The sequence below is a fragment of the Haemaphysalis longicornis genome, unplaced genomic scaffold, assembly GCF_048455015.1.
Source record: "Haemaphysalis longicornis isolate Haplotype H1 unplaced genomic scaffold, Haemaphysalis longicornis Haplotype H1 scaffold_6, whole genome shotgun sequence".
Lineage (NCBI taxonomy): Eukaryota > Metazoa > Arthropoda > Arachnida > Ixodida > Ixodidae > Haemaphysalis > Haemaphysalis longicornis.
In genome coordinates, this window is record NW_027526407.1 from 206,487,655 (window position 1) to 206,506,846 (window position 19,192).

The 19,192-nt window shown below is 47.2% G+C and overlaps 1 pseudogene; it reads left to right on the plus strand.

Annotated features, from left to right (window-relative positions):
- The first annotated feature begins 371 nt into the window (after window positions 1–371).
- LOC144143448 (uncharacterized) overlaps window positions 372–19,192 on the plus strand; it is a 399,983-nt pseudogene continuing 381,162 nt past the window's right edge.

Consider the following 19,192-nt stretch of genomic DNA (forward strand, 5'->3'; position numbering starts at 1 on the left):
AGGGCTCTTGGCGCGCAGAAATTAAAAGTTTAATTATCCAAGTTAGTTTCGTTGGTCTCCAGAGGGTTGCTTTCCTGACGAGTTGGTAATGTGCTCCTCTCTGTACGCATAATGCACCTCGTCGCGCAAATGTATGCCCCTTGAGAGGTGAAGCACACATCGAAAGACGCCCTCCGCAGCCTTTACTGCCTACTGTGCAATACGTGCCTATATAAACCTTGTTAGATGACGTTCAGCATAGAGATTGTAGAGCGAACCCTCTGTCACTGGGCATGGTGGCACCGTTGACATGCGGCTCATAAATTGCCCGTTCGTCTAGATTTTTCAGGATCGTCTGCATTTTTCAGGCGTGCAGCTGCTCAACGCAGGCAATGTGAGCATCGGAACAACCGGGGCGACTGCGACTGCACTGGACCAACGTGCAAAGAGCGACCACGTGCCGACGCTGCCGACACGGATCTTCCTCGACTATCGGCTGCATCAGCTTACCGGCACATGCATCCACCCATCCGCTCTAGAGCGCCACCCAGCGTCTGCGCTGTTCGGGACTATATACGCGTTCCTCAGGGAACACTCTGTCACTGGGCCCGGTGGCACCGTCGACATGCGGCTCACAAATTGCCCGTTCGTCTACAATTTTCAGGTGAGAAAGAAATATGAAAAAATGCATAAGCACAAGTCACCGTTTCTTGCTGGTGTTGCCGTGCCCATGGCAGTATAGCGCTGTGTGTGAATCATGCATGACATATTTCAAGAAACTACTCTTAATGGGTGGATACATCGAAAGCAATCCCGGCCCGGAGCTCGAAAAGATTGCCAAACAACTGACGGAAATCGCTGCAGATATTAAGGATATCACAGACAAGCGACTCTCGGATATTGACAAGAAGCTTGACGTAATTACAAAACTTGAGGCTGAAGTCGCGGCGTGCAATAAAGAAATGGCTTGTATGAAGGGGGTAATGAGGGGCCTTGAAGCAAGAATAGACGACTTGGAAAACCGCAGCAGGAGATCAAACCTAATCGTTTATGCCATACCAGAACAGGAAGGAGAAACTAGTGAAACCCTAGAAGAGGTAGTAAATGATGGAATAATTACAAAAATTTTTGAACTTTAACCTGTGGCCATTGAGCGCATTCATCACTTAGGAAGAGTTGGACCGAACAAGACAAAGCCAGTCATACCTAAATTACTTGATATAAGAGAAAAAACTGTGGTACTGAAAAACGGCTTCAAACTGAAGGGCACAGATTTCTCGGTAGGCGAGGATTTTTGTCGAAAACTCAGAGAAACCAGAAAAAAACTCTGGGACAGTGCTAAGCAAAACCGCGAAAATAAAGACAGAGTGTCGTTAGCGTATAATAAGCTGTTCATTAAAAGCCGTGTGTTCATCTGGGATGATGAAAAGAACGAAAGAGTAGAAATAGAGAAGTACGAAAAAGTGGAACAAAGAAAAAATGAAGGAAACCGGCCCGCTACGCGCCAAAGCCAGCGCAAGAAAAATTAACGTTATTGAACATAACCGCCCGCAGTATCTTGAATAAGGTAGAGCCATTTGAAAGCCTACTACTTGATCGAGAACCCGATATAGTGGCAGTTACCGAAACGTGGTTATCGGCATCCATCTCGAGTGATGAAGTTGCTCCCCCAAGTTATGTACTTGTTAGGAAAGACCGCCAGTCACATGGTGGAGGCGTGGCGTTAGTAATAAAGAAATCAATCCCACTAATCATTCTTCAAGAAATAGCAGATGCTGAGGCAGTTTTTTGTAAAATTAATACCAAAAGCACAAGTATAGTTGTTGGCTGCATCTATCGAAGCCCCGGATGAGGGCACGAATGCATAAACGCCATACAAGAATAATTGCAACAATATGCTCGAAAGTGCCGGGTTATTCTATGGGGGATTTCAACCTTGCCGACTTTACCTGGGCTAACATGCAGCACACGACAAAGGCTTCAGACGCACTTGTCGATATGATGCTAAGTTTTACCTGCGCCAGATTGTGGAATGCCCCACAAGGTTGCAAGGCGAGTGTCGCAGTGTACTCGACTTAATCTTGCTGAGTAACAACTTTCTTCTAGAACAAACGCAGGTTGAAATAATAGAAGGAATATCAGATTACGGAATACCGATGTGTATTTTACCACTAGATTGCTCAATACCGATGCAAACGGCAGCGCAAACCATAATCAATTTCGACAAAGCGAATGACGCTTCCATACAAACCTACTTGGCTCATGAATTCCCAGTGTTTTCGGAATTGGCCTCAGATCCCTTGTCGGATGTAAACGATGTCAGGTTGCGGTTCAAAGCCATAGTGTCGCACTGTGTAACAAATTTTATTCCTGTGCTGTTAAAAAAACCTAGAAAAATAACCCTTGGATTACAGGTGAAGTAATACATGCAAAACGCAAACTCAAAAGGATTCGGAAGGCAAACAAGGCAGCAGGCACCAACCCATCTAACGCACCTAGGCTAGCGCTTGCAGCAAAAAATTTCAAACAGAAATCCAGAGAAGCGAAAAACCATTATTTCAACACTGTACTGCCCAGCTTCTTAAAAAAACCCGCCCGCATCTTCCCACGGGGGGAACTCGAGTAAATGCGTCGCAGAGTGGGGAGGGGGGGTATCGCGTGAATGTTGCGTAATTGGGTATGGTTTGGGAATGCTTAATTGTTATTTCGTCTTTATTATTCTTATTTATTGAATGAAGGAGAAGCGAAGGCAGGGAGTGTAAAGTTAATGTCTGTCTTTATTGCTTGGTGCCGTCGTTGTATTGGACGGAGAGGATGACTGGTTTGTGTTCGCTAAAGTGCACTATCTAGGGGTCTTTTAGGAGCGGTCGTGCGATTGCGTAACTGGTGAATGCGTTGCTTCCATCGCATATACTCGAGTCAAGCAAAGCGTCAAGTCAAGCGAAAGCCAAGCAAAGACGCCCTTGACTGAATTCCGAACGCGCGCTCAGCCGGCTATATACAACACCACCCGCGTTCGAGGGAGAGGAGTACGGGGGAGAGACGCGCATGCGCACACTTCCGTACACAAGCGCGCGAACTTTCGACGCACCCACCACGCCGTTATCACGTGTACACGCCCTGCCGACGTTACTGTTGAGCGCGACGCAGCGCACGGGTAGCTACGACGCATGCGCGCACGGACGCAGCACGGACGCACCGCCGCAGCTGTTGTTGAGAGCGACGGAGCGCACGAGGTACACGCGCTCCTCCCGCACCGCCGTACCTGTTTTTGAGAGCGAGGAGGGTAAGGGGAGAGACGCGCACCTGCGCCTCGACGCGACGCGCATGCGCAGTGAGCGTGTGGACGGCGCCGACGCCGAAGCGCGACATCGTGCGACTAAGAAATGCTCCGCATTTAAAACAACCCACATAGATTTTGGAACCATTTCCGCCAAAACCACACACTCACAACTAAGCTTTCGTCCAGCGAAAAAAAAAATAAAGCTAACAGATACAATCAATTTTTCCGTTCTCTCTTCACTAAAGATAATGGTGACATGCCGCACTTACATCCGCGGCGTGGTTCCACTATTGAGCCACTCGTTACCACAGACGCTGGTGTTCTTAATATTCTGCTTGGCCTCGACACTAAAAAAGCCTGTGGTCCGGACAATATACCAAACCAATTTTTTTAAAGATACGGGAAGTGGTGCAGCAGATACCTGCGCCTTATTTTTCGGAAATCCCTCTCAACATCCAAACTACCAGAAGATTGGAAAATAGCAAAAATTATTTCGATACACAAAATCAGGAGATAAATCCATTGAATCAAATTTTAGACCAATATCGCTAACCAGCACAGCATGTAAACTACTCGAGCGCATCATTCTAAAACATTTAACCGTTTTTCTTGAACAAGAAGGCATTCTGTCCAATAACCAGCACGGTTATCGCCAGGGTTTATCCACCCTAACACAGTTAACTGAAGTAATACAGGACCTCGTGCTAGGCATTAATAATCACCGCCAAACCGACATAATCCTACTCCACCTATCCAAGGCATTTGATTGCGTTTGTCATACAAAGCTAATAACTAAATTAAGAAGCCTGATCGGAGACGGAGAAACTTATTTATTTATTTATTTATTTATTTATTTATTTATTTATTTAGGAATACTGCAGGCCAATTCTTTGGCCCTGGCAGGAGGGGCATTACATAAACAATGACAAACAGTATTAATTCAAAAAGTATCACAGTGTCACAAAAGTATCACAAAAAGTATAAAAGTATAAGTATAAGTATATAAAGTATAAAAGTATCACAAAAAGTATAAAAGTACGCTAGTACAATGGGCAGACATAATGCCAAAACAAAAACAGGTAACAGAACTATCGCCAACACTGAGAGCATAAGAGCGTAAACTTGATAAAATGCAGAACACAAAACGCACAAACCATAACATAATAAACCAAGATGGAAAAAAGAAACCAGCATAAAATGTAATAGCACCATAATAACCACAAAATAGCATGCACCGCCGAAACTACGGTTTCTACAGATCACTAAAGAAGCGTTCCAACTCTTGTAAAAAATTGTTGGAATTGACAACATTTGGTGGCAAGTCATTCCATTCACTCACCGTTCTAGGAAAGAAACTATACTTATATGAATTAGTATTCGCAAAAATAGGGGTTAGGGCATGTTTAGCAGTGTGCCTTGTTTTTCGTATCAGAGCAGGTTGGATAAGATTCGTCTCGTTTAGAGCAATTTTTCTTGAAAAAAACTTGTTAAGTAAACTTGTTAAGTTAAATGCTTGGGTTCAAGATTTCTTGTTTAATAGACCCCAGTTTATTATTTTCGATCATTTTTCATCAGACACAGTACCAGTGACATCAGAAGTGCCCCAGAACTCCGTGCTTGGACCCTTATTACTTCTCGTTGATATCAATGATATAACTACTAATATAGATTGTAAAATAAAGTTGTTTTCAGATGACTGTATTATTTATAGAGAAATTAACACTGAACAAGATCACCTCTCCTTTAACAAGTCTCTTAACACCGTTGCAGAATGGTGCTCTCATTTGCCGATGACAATCAACGTAAAAAAAAAACCTGCATGCATGACGATAACACGGAAAAAAGAACCCTCTAACTTTCGCTATAACATAAATGGTGCTGCTCTCACGAATGTACAGAGGCATAAATATCTAGGCTTAACAATAACATCAGATCTAAGGTGGGACGCTCACATTGATAATGTTACTTCTTCTGCCATGCAAAAACTATTTTTATTCGCAGATCACTCCATATGGCCTCCTCCTCTACAAAACTACTAGCCTACAAAACATTCATTAGGCCAATCCTTGAATATGGAAATACTGTATGGTTCCCTCATACCATGACTAACATAAAGAAAATAGAAAAGGTACAAAGGCAGGCCATAAGATTCATACATAACAAAATAAACTGGCTGATTCACCCACTACCCACCCTTCTAGCTGTTTCAGGGCTTCCCACGCTCGAAACACGGGCGAAGCAGGCACGCTTAAAACTCCTTTATCAACTCTTAGATAATTATTACAAAATAGACGTTTCGAAGTACGATGAATATTCGCAAACACGAGCTACCTGCCACAAGCATACAAATACTCTATTGGAATATAAATGTAACAATGATGCGTTTAAATATTCCTTTTTTCCAGTTGCCATCCACGAATGGAATTTGTTAACCCCTTTCACCACTAATGCCCAGTCCTTGTGCGATTTTTTGTCAAGAATTCAAAATAACGTCTCTTAGCGTCCTTGATATGTCTTTGCTTTCCTGTGGCAAGCAAACCAGCATGCACTTGTACTTCGTGTGTATAGTTGTGCATATAGTGCATAATGTTAAACTACCATTGTTATTTTTTTCATAAAAATTTGCTTGCGCTTGTAGCACTTTGTGTATGGTGTGCATAACTGCTGCTTGTAATCTTTAAAGTTGCTAATTTTTATTTTTACGTAATATTTACCTCATTGCGATCCTTACAGTGTTAAGTGATCTTTGTAACTGTATATTGTAGTGCCCACCTGCTGTGGTCTCGTTGGAGACTGGCAGTATTGTAAATAAATAAATAAATAAAACTCTATGACGTTCAGCTCCCATTAGGCGATGGCGGACGTCGTTCCTACGACGCTTCTGAGACAAGGCGTTGGTTCGTCACTCGTACTATGTCGTCCAACGCCACATCTAATATCTGTTCATTGCTATTTCAGCTTCTCACCTTTTTTTTTTTACACTGGCGACAGAGAACTTCCCCAGGAGATATCTGTTTCCGTACGTCCTCGTACAGAAAATACAGTTTTGAACACCACATTGTTTTGTGGTGTTCACTTTGGCCACTGTTGATGGCGAATTGACGTGTAACTTGGATATAATTTCGTTCGTGTGTAAAAATATCCGAGAGCAAGGTTAAATAATTTACTTCGTTATTTGTTGTTGTTGCAGACACCACATTGTTTTTTTTGTCTGTGTACATGGACTTGTTTGCACTGAACTTGTCAATTTTTCTGCTTGCCGTTGCACTTTTCTCAGTTCCACTTGCATTAACTTTTTGGCTGCTCTTGTGCACCAGCACAATATATTTGGCCGCAGTTCAAATGCTGTGATAGTCACATAGTCTCTCTAGTGGTATTCACTTCCTAAATTTTTTTTTCCGAGTGCTTGTTTTTAAATTTGCGTGTTTTTTTTTTGTTTAACTTCATGCCTGTTCTTTTCACAAAGCAAGCTTGACCAGTTCTGTTTTGTCACTGACCCGCAGTGACGTGAAAAGTCATGGTGCAAAAAGAAAAAGTATGTTGCTGAAGCAACCAACGTTTAACATTTTCCGCATTACTACACTACCGCTGCTGCTCTGCGGGTGGTATGCCTGCATCCTGAGCACAAATCTGCTGGCCTATCGTTCAGTGGCAGTGTCCTTTCGATTTTATTGTTTTAGAGGCCAACAGAAGTTGTGCAAGAAAATTGCCGCCCTTCCGTAACTACACAGCATCTCGCAACGTATCAAGAAAAGTGTGGAGCATGCCAGCGTATGCATGGTATTTATTCAGTGCACCAGAAAAGCTTGGTGCTTTGTCCTGTGCAGTAAATGAATGTGTACCTACGCTTCCTCTGTGCACTGAAAAGCACGCCACTACATTCGTAGCGTGTAGAACAAACATATTTTATAAAACCGAGTGGCTAGAGTGCCGTCCGACGGCACTCTAGCTGATCGTTGCAGGCATGGCTAGAGTGTCGTCCGACGACATTCGAATGTTTAACACTAGGCTAGCACCGGCCGAAGTGTCTGTCGTCATAGTGTAGATCATCCGTCTTAGCTTCTTGATCCCGAAGTGGGTGGTTCGAGACCGGCTCTTGCTTCCGTTGTTTTTTTTCCTTATTTATTTGAAGTGTAATTTTTATGCCTTAGGTTACTTTTCGTATTTAAAATGATTTCTTTCTGAGCGTTAGGTTATCTTATGTTATGTTTAGGTTAGGTTGCCTAGCTTTACGTTATCTAGAGCGATGTACTGCCAGACGCGGCAATTTTGCTACAACAGGCCGGTGGACGTCGATATAGTGGAGTGCTAATATTACCGTCGTACGGCACTGTATACACGGCCTTCATAAAATTCCATTGACATGTGGGTGAATGCACTATCAAGATACATTGAAATAAGAACAACGGAGCATGTGGTTGTCAGTACATCCTACACATTCTTGTGATGAGCTATTTATGCAAAGTAGGAATAATTTTCGAGAGTTAGTGTTCAACTTTGGTATGAAGAGAGTGGGAATAAACATCTTTATTTGTGGATTCATTGGTGCAGGTTAATGAGAGAGCACTAACCTGGTGTGGGGCGTGCGCTAGTCTGGAATGCCGTGGTGCTAGCTGGCTGCTTGTGCACCCTCTATCAGCTTGTGCTGGGTCGAGAGGTCCGGGCTGGACAGCTGGCCTACCCACTGCTCGTACGTCGGACAGGGATTGGGTGTAAGGGACGGGGATTGTTGACATTCCCAGACCAGGAGGTACAACATACTGGGCTGGTGGCAAAAGTTGCAGGTACTGTAATATTAGCTGGGATACACGGCTAGGTGGGTGGTAGGAGTTAGCCTGGGGCAGGCAAAGTGTGGTCGCTTTGGCTCTGGAAAAGTAGGATTGGGGTGGAGGTAACTATTGATGCTCATGTCCAAAGTGTGAGGGGTGTCCATAAAGCCATTGAGTGTGTGGGGGAAGTTGAAATCTCGATGGATGGCTGAGATCGGTCGATCAGTCGATGACGTCGAAGATGTCTCGCTGATCGAAGGCACATAGCTGACGATGGTCTACTCCACAAAATTTACACTTTATTACAATATTTACAGCTAAGTTACAACAGACCTCGAAGTACCATTGCTCGAGGAGAGCTCGAGACGAGCCCGCATCAAGCGGGGCTCTCCCCTCCCATCTACCACAAACACCTTGGTTTTATGAAAAAAAACCACGCCTCCATGGAAGGCGGAACCAAAGAGACAGAGGACACATAATGCAAATACCTATCCGTTCATAGGCCACACAGCCGCCACAGGCGTAGCTCATAATTAAGCAATGGGCCCACCTCTTGTCCAAACCTCCTTTCCCATTCCCGCGCAAGCTAGCCGCCAATACTCCGAAACGATTCGCACCAGAATCCGCGCGACGAAAAACAAACTCACCAAGCCTGACGCGTTGTTGCACCGACTTCGGAAGTGGCCTCAAAGGGCCCGACAAGGCCTACACTCCCAAAACCCCACAGGGCAACAAACGCCTGCGGCGTGTCGCCGCCTGTTTACCAAAGGTGTCGCTGCCACACCATGCCCGTTTCCGGGGCCAACGGTTCTGAGAATTTATGTCCAGTGGACGCTTCTTTCCGGTCATCCCCGAGTTTCCCATTGGAAAACAAAACAGAGCGTCTTACAGTTTGAAAGAAAGCCGTCGCCGCCGCTGCCGGCGCTTTGACATTCCGTGTCTTCGTGACGAGTTCACCCAGCGATTTATGACCCGGCCGCTGCACTGCCGCTAGCGGTCCCGAGCCGCCGCCTGGACACCCAACGGGCCCGGTGCGAGACCTCACGGCCCCCGCCCCTCGTTTACTTGCGAGAATGAGGGCCAACCGATTCGCAGTTGCCGCCGAAGCGCTAAGCGGTTTGCGTCACCCCGAAAGAAAGACAAAAAAATGCGTTTGAAGAAAGTTCTTCCATCTGCGGCGAGTCGCGCCCCTTGGCCCCTCTAGGCCGGCTAGTTGACACTCAGTCCGAGCCTCTACGAAAACGAAAGAAAAAAATCATTGCCTTCCAGTATTATGAATTAGGCGAAGCAACCCCCAAACTTAACTCCTCCACACCAAGAATGTTGTAGGTACACTAGTTGTACCCACAACATAAACTTCTTCAGTCGGCCACCGCACCGTAAACCACGAAAGAACCAAAACAAAGCATGAACAACAGTGTATGCAACAAAAGCTGCATGCATCAGTTCCCAGATTAGACACTGCATACCGAATGCAAACTTCAAACTGTCCCGGCGGACACTCACTACCAAATTAAAAAAACACCCGCAACAAACTCCTCACTAGCCTCCAAAAAGGTGAAAGCATTCAGCACATCGAAACAAAACCCGATTTCTCTTCATACCTCGCACACACAAGCGAACTCTGAAAAAGCAAACGAAGCAATAATAGACCCTACAATACCATACAATGCATTCAAATCGTTCTCTCACTTTATTGAGAGAAACAGACACACGACAAACCCAAAGGCACAACATGTGGCTACTCCTGTAGCAGTTACAATACATATAAAAGAATAGTTCATCGTCTCTTCGCATTCTCGCGCACTACTCTCCGAATGTACAACAGGAACTCATAAGTGGTCAACCCGTCTGGGGGTTAACTTCGGTGCATTGCGAGAGTTGAAACTGCATGACATTCACACCACCAAACACGCACAGGGTGGGGCCCCACTTGTACGTTTCATGGCCCACCATGACCCCCAGCCAGCACATTAATGGGAGTCACTCGACCCTTTCATCAAACGCACGTGCTCTAACAGCCCGTGAGCGCTACCCAACTGCGTATCGGAACCAATAACCAAACACGCGAGAGCTCAGCTACAGCGCGTATAACAAAGGCTGGATACTGCAACACACATATAAAATACTAGCATCAACTTCCTCATCTCAGTACACTACGCACATCCCCTTTCACTCAATTGAGTACGGATATAATGCTACAAATGAAACTCCGAAAACAATCACCATAATGTAAGATGAAGGCTTGACACGAGAGAAGTGACGCAAATACAAGCTACCCTGACACCAGGCCCTTTTTTCGTTGGGGGGGGGGGCGACTCGCTGTAGGCCTTGACTATTTGGAGAAGTACCCATTTTCAGTGATTATTTTTGGTAAAAATCGGAGTATGTAAATTATTTGAGTTTTTAAGGGCTATCCGCTCTTTTCTATCTTTAGTTTGAAAGTAATCTTCCAAATAGTACAATATTTTCATACAGACAATATGTCTCAACAAATTCCGCTTATAAAAATAAAACTACGTTACTCAGGCCAAACAATAAAATGACGAATAGCAGAAATATTTCTTTTACGTTTTTATTTCTGAATATAACAGGTTAAAACCACTGCGGCAGAAATAAAGTGGGTTGAGGTGGAGGAAAACGGGAACCGGTGTCCACTTCTTTGAGGTGGGGCGGTCTGGAGCCCGGCTCTGCGAAGAACTGGCCTGGTCCTTGTTCTTCCTTAAAGCACTGAAGAAATGCCTGCCAGAGCCGAAGTGTGTACGATGGGCCGATGTGCGATCGCGGATCGATCCACTCTCGGAAAGTGCGAGGTCGATGTCCGCCGAGGGACTGAAGTGATGCGTCACGGAGCGCTGCAAAAGCATGGCAACTCCACTGGAGATGCTCGGTAGCGCCTCTTGCAGGGCATGATGGGCACGGTGGGGTCATGTATCAGCGCGAGTTAATGAGGTGCAACAGTGCTGGTGAGAGTCGTTAATAAGTCTGGGGTCGACAAAGACGTACCGCCTCTACACTCCGGAGTGTGGTGGGCGGACGGCGACAGATTTCCTTTTATCGAAGCACGCTCGAGAGCTTCAGCTGACGTGTTGGTTTGAATGCTATGAGGTGATCCTCCGCACTGGCGCCTTAAGATCGCGAGCCTAAAACACAAGTCTTCGTGCCTTCATCGTAAACGTTGCAATTACATTGCTCACGTCCATGGACTCCCTGTAGAGCGACATCAAAGCCAACCCGTTCAACCGTTCCTCAACAGAGCTGTTGCGAAGGTAGGTCTTAAGGCGCTTCAACGTCGAAAAGCTTCTCTCAGCTGCTGCTGTGGTGACAGGAAGTGTAGCAAGTATCCTGAGGAAAGTACTGATATTTGGAAACAGGCTGGTGTTTCACTGCTTCATGGCCTCGGTCGCATACCTTGGCAGCGCTTGTGAAGGTGTGGCTTGCCACTTCTGCTTCCATATTTCCCACTCCGCCTTGATCACTCCGAAGATTTTTGGTTCCGTGTCCGCCATGTAGAATTCTACTGCCGGTTGTAACGACTCAAAGCTGCTCTCGGCGGTGTAATTCGGTAGCACGAGTTGAAGACACTTCAACATAACCCTGTGAGCAGTGAAGCGCTCGTTCAATGCAGACTGCACATCATCCAAATACGGTATAAAACAAGTCCGTCTGTAATATTCTCCAGGAGAACAGGAAGTATGGTTTTCTCTGTACTTCTGCGAACCGATTTTTCTGGAAATCTCTGGCTGAACGCCGAATCCTCTCGCCGTTGCTTCACATGAATCAAAAATCTCCTTGAACTGATCATTGGCGTTTTTTCTGATGTCACTAAGCAGTTTCAGCACCAAGTCTATATGATCAAGGGCTACGCTCATGTCGACGAAATTGCCTTCCAGGTACTGCGACAAACGAAGCGTAAGACTCAAAGACCTTTCGCTCACTGCGAGGGAGACGAGAAAGTTGAAGCTGCACAGACGAGTGTGAAGTGCGGAAGCAGTCGCATTTCTCCCTGTTTCACTTTCCATAAGGACTTCCAGCGACTCGACAATGTCAGGCAGCGCTTCACTGAAGAGAATCACGGCTTCGTGCCGCTCAACCCACCTAGTCTCGCAGTACTTATGAAGACGTGAAAATGTGCGCGAAGAAGACTCGAGGTGCTTCTTGAGAACATCGGTTCTTTTCGAGGAGCTTCTGAAATATGTGCAAACTTCCCCAATCGTTGCGAAAGTGTTTCGGATGTCGCTTACCTTAGATGCATCGTTCAAACAAAGTTTTAGCGAATGTGAAGAGCAGTGCGTGCACACTGCTAAAGGATACACTTCGCGAATCAGGGCCTGCACTCCATGAAATAAGCCACTCATGACGGCGGCTCCATCATAGCCTTGACCTCTCATGCTATGAAGGTCTAAACCGAGACGAACAAGCTCTGTTTTCAACGTTTCCGCCAGACCTGGTCCACTGAGATCTGAAACTGGTACGAAAGCGAGAAAATCTTCTTTGATCTCCATAGTTTCAAGCTCCACATACCGTACGCACAGGGAGAACTGTTCAGTTTGTGTCCCATCAGTTGTGCCATCGGCGGCGAGAACGGAGAAAAATCCAGACTTGTTCACGGCTTGAACGATTCCATCTTGAATTTGCTTGCCGATTATCGCAATCAGCTCATTTTGAATCGTCGGGCTTGTGTAGAGGGCATTTCTACCAGACGTGTTTATGAGCTCAGCAAGAACCTCATAGCCTCCCCCCCCCCTCGCCCTGTAGCGTATCAGTGCTCTAATGTTCCCATCGTTTTTTGCGGGTTCTATAGGGCAAGTCTGCCAGAATATCTGTCTCCCCTAAGGGCGATTTCTTGTCGGCCACAAAAAAGTACCGTTTCAATGACTGTATGCCGCCTTGACTTGTTTTTTTCTCATTCGATCTTTGCTTGCTTGTTCAGCAGCAGACAAATGTTGTCCATTTTTCCTTGAGCCCCTTCCAAAAATGAGTGCGCAGCGATCGTTGCGTCTCTGTGGTACTCTGTTTTTGCGTGGTTTTCGAATACTTCAAGGGCATTTTTCCACTTGTGAAGGGTGAAGTCACGAGGCTCCGTGCAGTTTCATGGGAACCTTTTCCTGTTCCGGATTTCATGGAAAATATTACGCAGACCTTGCAGAAGGCGCCTTTTTGAACGTCTTAGTAAGCGAACCACTGGAAACGTTGCAACCAGTTCAACTAGAATTTTCGTCTTTTCCCGTCCTTTGACACGGAAACCTCGAAATCGTGTTTAGAACAAGGTGTCCTTGTGCTCGTGCAGACACGTTCTTTTGTGTCTTCGGGAAGGGTCGAGCAGCCTACGTATATTCCAATATCATTTTCCTTATGCGGTTCATTCAGCTTCACAGGAAGTCTTTCGAAAGACGACGATCCAGCGACTTTCTCGTCGTGGACTACCGCAGCTGTCGGATTGGCACCCGTCTCGTCCTCTTCGTGCGACCGCCCAGGCACTGCATGCTTAAAAATATTACCGTTCGTAAGTAACAAGTAAGCTGCTCAAGTCCTCCTCAAATTATACGTCTAAAACCTTAACTTTCTGTTAATTCCGGAAGTAAACTCGGCATACGAAATGCCGATGCATTGTATACGCGTTCCATTACGTTCTCGCACTTAAGGGAAATTGCACAAATCTAGAAAGCTTACCTTCGGAATCTTGTTGAAGTAGTTCATCAGTGTTGAACCTTGTCGCTTCTTTTTTGTGCTCATAATGACTAACGCAGAGAACACCACACACAAGAGGGCAAACACGCGATATATTCCGGCCCAAATGCCGTCTGAACGGTGGTGCGTCTTGGCCTCCGCTGCAAAGGACCTCGCCACTAAATTTGAGCCGGTGGCACCCTGTGTCGCACCGTGTCGCATATTTTGCTTGGCGGGGGCCCGGAGGGAGAGAGAGAGAGAGAGAGAGAGAGAGAGAGAGAGAACAACGTTGTTTAAGCTCAAGGATCAGGGGAAGGGGGAGGGGCGGGCCAGAAGGCCGCCACGATTGCCAGGGCCTGGGTGGTCAATGTTGCGAACCGGGGTAGCATGGACGAAGTGGACCGCGGTTGGTGTCGTGCCGGAGCACTCATGAGGGCCAAGTTGAGGGAGAAAGAAAACTTTATGTAAAAGCATTTACATTCTTGACCAGCGTGAACAGGCAGTGCCGTAGTTCCATCCACTTTCTCCAGCTGTTATTAAGAACGCACCCATCAGAAAAATCTATGGCGCTCATACTCTCGCCCACACTCTCACACAGAGAGGGCACGTTTCCCTCTCGCACACGTGAAGGTCGGGTTGACTCCGGTGCGGCAATCTGCCTAAGGTCGAAGCCCATCGGACCACCCATGTTGAAGCGTCGGGAGGACGTCTGGGATCTCATCTGGTATTCTGGCGTTGGCGGCTCGTTGAACTACGGCCTTTCCAGAGTCATCAGCCACATCGCATAGTGCAGGAGAACGATGCGCGGCACGTCCCCAAAGAAGCAGACGGGAACCTCAAGCCTGCCGCCAAAAGTGAGGCGCATTTGTCACCACCTCTTCGGAACGTTTCCGGTCATTAAGGCGGCATTCGGTGGCGCTTGGGTGGCCGAGAGTGCCGCCGAAAGCGGATTATCTCCTGCAGCAGCGGCACGGGTCGTCGACGCGTCATTGTGTAGACGACGGGATGTTCCTCGTCGATGAGTGTAGTGAGGGGAGGGGGCACTCGGTCGACGGCAGGCTCGGGTGGTCGACCCCAGGACGGCGAAGACGGCTTTCGCGACATCATGATGCCTCCGGTCATCATACCTCCGGGTCGTGCAGCGCCTGTTGCCAGATGGGTGAGAAGAAAGGGGTCTGCTGCGCCCTCGTACAGAGAGTGAAGTGCTCATCGAGGGCGGGTGCTGACTCAGGTGCTGATCCGGGTGCTGACTCAGTGAGAGCAGCCCTACCGCGTCCTGGGCGTCGTCCTTGTCGCTGCAGCCTGGAGCTTCTGCTCCCTCGGAGTCTGTCACGGAGATGTCACCCCGGTTCTCGCCGCTGCAGCTCGGAGCTTCTGCTCCCTGGGGCCTCTCACTGGAATGTTGCCCAAGCCGTGGAGCAGCCTCTCCGTCGTCCGCCGGAAGCCTCTCAATCCATCCTGGTCACGGCACCACTTGAAATCTCGATGGATGGCTGAGATCGGTCGATCGGTTGATGACGTTGAAGATGTTTCGCGGATCGAAGGCACATAGCTGACGACGGTCTACTCCACAAAATGTACACTTTATTACAATATTTACAGCTAAGTTACAACAGACATCGAAGTACCATTGTTCGAGGAGAGCTCGAGACGAGCCCGCATCAAGCGGGGCTCTCCCCTCCCTTCTACCACAAACACCTTGGTTTTATTAAAAAAACACGCCTCCATGGAAGGCGGAACCAAACAGACAGAGAAGGGCACATAATGCAAATATCTGTCCGTCCATAGTCCACACAGCCGCCACAGGCGGAGCTCATAATTAAGCAATTGGCCCACCTCTTGTCCCAAACTCCTTTCCCATTCCCACGCAAGCTAGTTGCCAATACTCCGAAACGATTCGCACCAGAAGCCGCGCGACGAAAAACAAACTCACCAAGCCTGACGCGTTGTTGCACCGACTTCGGAAGTGGCCTCAAAGGGCCCGACAAGGCCTACACTCCCAAAACCCCACAGGGCAACAAACGCCTGCGGCGTGTCGCCGCCTGTTTACCAAAGGTGCCGCTGCCACACCATGCCCGTTTCCGGGGCCAACGGTTCTGAGAATTTATGTCCAGTTGACGCTTCTTTCGGGTCATCCCCGAGTTTCCCAGTGTAAAACAAAACAGAGCGTCTTACAGTTTGAAAGAAAGCCGTCGCCGGCGCTGCCGGCGCTTTGACATTCCGCGTTTTCGTGACAAGTTCACCCAGCGATTTATGACCCGGCCGCTGCACTACCGCTACCGGTCCCGAGCCGCCGCCTGGACACCCAACGCGCCCGGTGCGAGACCACACGGCCCCCGCCCCTCGCTTACTTCCGAGAATGAGGGCCAACCTATTCGTAGTTGCCGCCGAAGTGCTACGCGGTTTCCGTCGCCCCGAAAGAAAGACAACAAAATGCACTCGAAGAAAGTCCTTCCATCTGCGGCGAGTCGCGCCCCTTGGCCCCTCTAGGCCGGCTTGTTGACACTCAGTCCGAGCCTCTACGAAAAGAAAAGAAAAAAAACATTGCCTTCCTGTCTTATGAATTTGGCGAAGCAAACCCCAAACATAACTGGGGGGGTCTTCTCCTGGTCTAGACTTTCTTCGAAGATGGCCCGGAGGGTGTGTACTTGGGCAGACACTGTTTCATTTCCATTGATGGACTCGTGTCCAGTACCCGCCGCGGTGGCTCAGTGGCTATGGCGTTGCGCTGCTGAGCACGAGTTCGCGGGTTCGATACCCGGCCACGGCGGCCGCTTTTCTGATGGAGGCGAAAAGCAAAAACGCCCGTGTGTACGAGATTTCGGCGCACGATAAAGATCCCCAGGCGGTCAAAATTAATCCGGAGCCCTCCACTACAGCGCGCCTCATCGCCTGCGTTGCGTCGGCGCGTTAAACCCTACAATCAATCAATCACTCGTGTCCAGTGGTCCAAACTGTATAGATGTTGGGTAGCTGCGGGGTAATCTTAAATGGGCTATAGAGAGAAAACACAAGAGTGATTTATTCGAAAGCTCGCCTCGTTAGAATCATACCGACAACACTTTTAACGTATACTTGCTCAAATAAGCTGTTTAATCATGGGAAAAGGAAATGGTTATGTGACTCACTAGCTCATTTCCCACACTAGATACGACGTAATATGCACAGCAGTGCGATTGGCTGAGCCGGGGAAAGGCAAACACAACCTAGGCAAAGCTTATAAGCGTCCAGTGCAAGCTGTTTTCGCGTAAATGCAATGGATATTCATTTTATAGCAGTAAGATTGGTGGGGTGAACATTTTAAGTTACAGAACTACACGAAGGACCGCTGTGTACTGTTGTTGGTACTGCCCGCAGTATTCTTGTTATAGCTGCCCAGCAGTTCTGCGCTTTGGGGTTGTCTCAGATAACACAGGCCAGTTGGTGTATGCGACATTGACTTGTGTGACCCGGTTTGTTGAACATACCCCATGTTTCATGAAACGATCACTACCTACCATAAGAAAAACAAGCCAAGTGAAAATACAGTTAGAAACGAAGTAACGGCAGACAGCAGCCCTGCGCAGTGTGGTTGTGCCATCCAGGAGGACTAACAGTAAAGACGATGTCCCACAGTATGCTGCAGAGTAAACAGTGCACTACCGTACTCTTGAAGACGTCTTTGTTACATCATCGCAGATGTCATAAAACAAACTATTTGATGGCAGAATCAAAGTTTTACTCAAATTTATCATGGTTTCTCAGTGAATAAAGCATCATCTGTTGTTGGACAAGCACAGGGGCACTATCAAGCACAACATCTTTCGAATAAAACAAATTTGTAGTTTGTCTGCATGGCCCATTCGAGAATTTTGATGTCAAAGGGTGATATGTGGCCCAGCTAGTAGTTGTGGCGTGTGACGTTCAAGTCCGTGATGACTGTGCTGATTCGCAGTTTGATGTGGCTGCTAGATCAATGGCAATTTCTTCAGTAGTGTTTGTAGATGTGGTGCATATTGTGGCAGTTGTGAGTTGGGTTCCCTGGTGGTTCATCACCGTGACTTGGGAGGCGGGGAGGGAGTTCTGCTGTAGCATGCGGCATCCTAAAGCGCATCGTAGGGTTCCCTACTGCTTCGAGATTGGTAACCGCATCGACCCATCTTTTGTGGCGTGCTTTGTTGTAATGGGCTGCGTATTTCGCGGTATGGGAGCTGGACAAATGTATTGGTGGATGTGGGGGCGGGCACGTTGTAGCTGTCCTTGGCGTGGTAGTGGATATCCAAGGAGCGCTACGGTGTGTCGTTTGGTGTGTGATTGAGGGTTTGGGAGTGACGATAAGCTTAGTGCAGTTCATCTAAACTATTGTGTACTTCCAGTTGGGCCAACGTGTACGTGGGTGTTGACAGAGCACTGTTCGGTGTCCGAAAATATTGATTTTGCCAACCGCAATAGTTGGTGCCTTTTTGTGCTTCCTTTATCAGCCTTTGTCGTGTGCCGCTTGATCCTACACAGCAACAAAGTTTGATAACCCTAGCGGGACCCCGCACCAAATGCGGCAATTAACATTCTCAGATGCTATTTCCATAGAAATGTTGGACACGAATTCTTGTGACTTGTTCCCACCGCGGCTACACCGCCCGTCACCATGATGCACAGCATGCACTGAATATCACATGCTTTAATTCTTGTTCGTGTTTTAATGTATCTTGATGGTACATAGGACAGACAAGGAACTGCTCTAACAGGCGGTGGTGGGAGCATGCCGCATTGCTTCCGACTGGAACAGAGATCAATTCGGTGCTTCACTCCATGACTCAAAGCACGCCAGGCGGCTGCATGCCAGAATTTGATATGACGAGAGTGCTGAAGTTGTATGGCACAAAACATGAACGAGAAATCTGTAAGGCCTATGTGATAAAGATGGGAGACAGATGCATTATAGAATACTGAATGATTAGTGTAAAGTGTGCACCAGCTGTAATTAATTTTTATACGGGGTTTTAAACCAGTGCCACATGGGCTTTTTGGTTGCTTTGTAATTGCTCTCAGAAAATCAAGTTGTGCTAATAGTGCGCATCTTGCCTGTTTCTGTCCTTTCCTTGAGTCATGCTTAACATTTAACCAAAATGTGCACGATGAACTCCGAGCTATCCTGCATATCGACCTTCATTCAGTTCACTGCATATGCATTCGCTGCATTCAGTTCACTGCAATGCATATTTACGCACAAAGCCTGGGACGTCTGCCAATAATGACTCATAAAAAACCCTTGACACTTGCCACACTCACCACTACCACCTCCACAACCTTAAAAAAACAGATGTAAGCAAAGCCATGACATATTCCACTATGCCTCACAGTAAGCATCTCGCCTCTATCAAAAAGGCTGCATCACACCTCAAATACACTACGACGCATACAAAAGCTAGCGATCATCTACCTCATCTGGATATCATGCGTTATTAAACTACAAGGTAATGAGGCCGCACACTGCTTTCCACAAATTTACTAC